This window comes from Aedes aegypti, chromosome 2 (assembly GCF_002204515.2).
Source record: "Aedes aegypti strain LVP_AGWG chromosome 2, AaegL5.0 Primary Assembly, whole genome shotgun sequence".
NCBI classification, from domain to species: Eukaryota; Metazoa; Arthropoda; class Insecta; order Diptera; family Culicidae; genus Aedes; species Aedes aegypti.
This window is the reverse complement of record NC_035108.1, coordinates 254,669,377-254,674,722: the sequence shown is the minus strand read 5'-3', so window position 1 is coordinate 254,674,722 and position 5,346 is coordinate 254,669,377.

Sequence of the window (5,346 nt, the reverse complement as noted above, 5' to 3'; positions counted from 1 at the left end):
ACAATAAGTATACACTACCATTCCATCTCTTCCAAACTGAGACATGGAAGACGGTAAAGGCTTGGCCGGCGTCATTATTGATCAAAAATATGAGAGATGCTAAAATGTGCACTTCAAGAGTAAGCGGAAAGACCTATCTCTTATTCACTTGAATAGAAGTGCAATTCATACCGGTTCCGATCTAATACGGAGTAGCAACCATTGGCATATACAGTCAGTCTATGATATGCTATGCTACTAAGCAAAGTGAAGACAAAAAAGCGTCTTGGTCTTGGTGTAGGTTGAGTATCGGATCCTTTTATTAGTTTGGGAAATTACAGAAAACTGCCCTATGCACCCAGTAAAATGGTATAGTATCCTTCGTTTCTTAATAGCGTTAGCGTTAGCGTAGTTACGGTATACTTCGTAGATTGGATACTAGCAACATTCTTAATGTACGCATACGTTGGATTTTCTGAAGATTTCATACAGTTCTTCCCAAAGGCGCCAAGTTCATAAGATCATTGAGGATGAAACGTTTGTTATTCGAGATGTTGAAGTTTTTTTATTGTTCAAGTTGAATGAGGGAAATTTACAAAGGAAATACCTTTGTAAGTATTTCTTTTTGAGACAGTGAGAGTTGAGAATCAAACAGTTTTAAAATTTTTCTTTAATAAGACCGGAACTTCAAAAACCGTAATTCTCCGTCACGGCATTTAATGACACACGTAATCCGATGAATGGGAGAATATGATTTTCCTATGAATGATCATAAATTCATATGATCCATTAGTTTAGCATTTCTACAATTTGATTTTTCTTAACAGTGCACCGCAAAGTTGGTGATGGAAACCCCTGTTCGACATATTCGAGCTTAGGGAATATTGCTTCTTGTAGTCATGTTTAGTTCCTTTCGTGCTGTCCCATACAACCAAAATGTACGTAAAACGAAATCAACTGGAGGCTTTGCATGTGAAAAATTTCACTTTTAAGATGTCGCGAAAAGTTCTTCGACGTACAAAAGTGGAGGCGATATACACTACCCGTTATAAATACGGACTCACTGAAATAAGTATTGCAACACTCGGCTGAATATTGAATCACCCTGAAAAGTATAGCATCACCTCAAAACCGGTAATTTCACATTACTATATCTCGAGATCCTTACGACTTGCAAAGAAGCGATCTTCAGCAAAGTTGTTCAGGGGATCAAGGACATTCGGAAAGTGAACAGTTTAGTTCGCGATTTTTCCCCTGGGTGGCGCTAGTGAGCATTTCAAACTAGTTCTAGCTTGATATTCAAGTAGTTCAGGTTTAATTCATCTAGAATTTTCCACTTCTACTGGTATGACTTGATGTTCAAGCAGGTTAGGGCTGATTCACTAAATTTTCAAGTGATTTATGCTTGAATCACTTTATGTACGTGTTTCAGGTTTGATTACAAGTGATTGATGTTTGATTTTTAAAGTAAATTTAAGGCATTCAGGTCTCATTCGCTTTATATTCAAGTGTTTCAGATTTGATTAGCTCCATATCCAAGAGACTCATGTCCAATTCACTTCATATTCAAGTGTTTCAGGTGAGAATCATTTCATGTGATTCATGTTTGATTCACTTCATAGTCAAGTGTTTAAGGTAATATTCACTTCATATACAAGTAATTCAAGACCGATTAACCTCTTGTTCAATTTATTCAGATATGATTCGTTTTATATCCAAATGATTCATGTCATGTGACACTTCATTTTTGAAGAAAGCAGTACTGATTCATTTTATATTCAAATGATTCAGGTCCGATTCACTTTATTTTCAAATGTTTCAGTTTTAATAAGCTTATATTCAAGGGATTCACATCTATAAGTTCATTCATTTTCATCTGATATCAAAAGTCATCTTCATATTCAAGTGAATCGTGTCTGAGTTACTTCATATTCAATTGATTCAGGTGTCATACACCCAGACTACAAATATTCTGGTTTGTTTCGTCTCGTTATTCATTTATTATGGTTTATTTTAATTCACGTCTCAGTACTTCAGAGCTTATTTACTCATTTTAAAGTGGTTCATGTCTGATTCATTTCATATTCAAGTACTTCAGGTTTCACTTAATATTCAAGTGATTCAGGTCTGATTCACATAATGTTGAACTCGTTTGAAATGCTCACTAGCGCCAAACCAAACTGTTTGTGTTCCGGATGTCCTTGACCTTCTGAACAACTTTGCCGAAGAAAACTTTCTATCTCTTGTGGATCACAAGCTAGAACTAGTTTGAAATGCTCAATTTTGCATGCTCACTAGTGCTACCTAGCGGCAAAATCGCGAACCAAACTGTTTGCTTTACGGATGTCCTTGATTCCCTGAACAACTTTGCTGAAGATCGCTTCTTTGCAAGTCGTAAGGATCTCGAGATAAAGCAATGTGAATTAACCTGTTTTGAGGTGATGCTAAAATATTTGGGGGTGATTCATTATTCAGCTGAGTGTTGCAATACTTATTTTAGTGAGTCCGTATTTATGACTGGTAGTGTACGTGCATATTTTATGTGGTGAATAATACCGTCGTTGGGGGTGACAATGGGTCAAAAAGGGATATGTGCGATTTATTTTTTGAATAACTATCGCAATTTAACTCCAATAAACTTCAAATTTACTACTTTGATGGTACATTAACAAATGTTCAAAAAATTAAAGACAAATATTTATTCACAGCGGCACCACAAGTGAATGAAAAATGACCCAATCTCACCCCATAGAGGGGGTGACATTGGGTCACTGTTATTGAAATAACTTGTTTTTGAGAATATGATTTCAAAACCATTCACAACTGAAAAATATTGACAAAAAACGATGCAAACAAGACAAAAAGATATCTAAGATGTTTCACAAGTATGATAAACCCACTTAAGAGCAAGATTACACTGAAAATTGAAGAGCTTTGAGAAAAAATAGGTAAACCCAACATTTATCGTCAAGTTTACATAAATTTTCTTGGTTTTTCCCTCAAATTGTCTTCAAAGTCTCATCCCCATTGCTATTAAGCCAATTCAGTTTCCCCAAAGGTGTACTGAAACAGTGACTGTTTTAAACCTTCGCAAATAGTTAAATTTCGGTGCGACATTCCACGATCAATAAATTTTAGGCAGAAGTTGACGTCATAATCCCAGTATTTCAGCGATCCAAATCATTTGTACTTCCGTGAGATGTTTCTATAATATGAAAACACTGATAAATAATCAAATTTAGAAAAAAAACATCCTTTTGATAAAATTTTACGATGTTGCTGCACACGAAACACAGTTGCTGGTTTGAGAAGTTGTCAAAATGCGTTGTATTGTTATTCAATGCACGAAATATTCAAGTAGATGTTTCAGAGATGCTGTATTTAGAAAGAATAAACACAGCTTAATGAAAAAAGAGAACACCTGGCACCGTAAAATGTCAAAAAAGTGGACTTGGAATTTCATTTACCATCGTTATTGCTTGACCCAATCTCACCCCCATTTTCAATGTTTTAGACATCGTACCGATAAAAATGTTTTTTTTTGTGGGAAAATCAAACAGATTCCGGAAAATACCTGGGATGTGTAATGAAAAGACTTTCAACATTCTACTAATACAACGATTGAGGCAAGAGTACATGCGTGATACTTTGTACAGGAGAAATTGAATGTTGTAAATTTTATCTAGTTTCAACATGCAAGTTTATTGATGTAGTAAACAAAAACTACTATTTCTAAAAATTTATATTGTTATGAATTATGTGTAATAATATGTTCCCTAACATATGAATTATTAATTTTAGTAATATCAGCGTTATTAGCTGAAATATTTCACAAAACATATTTTTCCGTTTTGACCCAATCTCACCCCCTAGACCCATTGTCACCCCCATCGACGGTAGCATACAATGCGAGTGGTTAAATTAGGGCTGCCCAACGTACGGCCCGCGGGCCGCATCCGACCCGCGACCTCATTTTGTGCGGCCCGCGGAGGATTCCATAATTTTTCTCATATTTGGCCCGTTAACTATTGTAACCACCGAGAGTAAAGCCTACCAAGACTAATTGTTTTAGGGGTCTATTTTATAACTCGAGTCGATCAAAATGACTCGACTGGAGTCACTGTCGACCAAAAAATTCACTCGACACGGCTCTGTCACCCGAGTTTCTCGACAGTTGTCACTCTATGTGACTGAATTACTATGGGAATCGACGGGTGACATCTGTAATAGACATGCTTACTTTGATCGACAGTGGTTACAGACGAGTCACATGAATCTGCTCGATTTACAAAATAGACCCCTTAGTTTTCAATTCATTTTTAAACTTATATTTTATCTTGGAAGTTATTTAAATTGTGTTTTGTTTTTGAGTCTTCGTGAATAATTTATTTTATGACTGATTCAAATTCCTGATCTTGTTTTGCAGCTAGATTTTAAGCAGCTTCGATTGCAATTTTAATAACGATTAAAATAGTTCTACGCGTAAATCTGTGTTGAGAAATAAAAAGTTACAAATATAAGATCAAGATAAGATATCACTGGGATTACGACAACAATGTTTCTACCATGACTTCTTCCCACACTCAATAAATGAAGCCTGAACAAAACTAATTGCCATTGTTGGCTCAATTTTCAAACTTAATTTCACTCAATTATGGGCTAATACTCTCACAGAATCCTGGAAATTAGTTTCCCTAACACGTGGCTATGATTGACATAGTACCCTTGGCAGGATTATAAAAAAAAACGAGACAATCTTTTAACAAAATCTTGAGTTGGTTCTTTGAGAATTCTGGAGACGACCTTCACCGATAAAATGAGCAGGATTCGCACAGAATCTTCAACAAAATTCCATGAGCTTCTTTTCAGGATTTTTTTCAACGTAATTTTCTAAAATCCTGGACACCGTTACAATATTACACTTTGTACGATTTTGAGAAGGTTTTTTTTAAGTACTGGTTAGCATTCTCAAGGATTTCAGGGAAGAATTACGAAATGATTATTGTGTGAGATTCTGAAGGAATCCTAGGCACAATTCTTACAAAATTCTGGACATTCCGACTATGATTTTTATTAAAGCTTTTTCAGGATTTAAACATATCCCGGATCATTCTAATAATACAAGGTCGGATTCTGACAGAATGCGGAGTATGATTTTTATAAAATCTTGGGCATTATTCTAACAGGTTCCGAAATTTCTGGGGTAAATTCATCAAAATAATCTGGGCAAGATTATCACATAATTTATAAAGGAACTCTTACAATATCCCCCAGGATGCTTTGCAGCTATTATATGTTTTTAGATTTCTCCAAATAAAATATGCTTCATTCACTGATTTTTGTTAGATTTCATTAACTTCATTTACT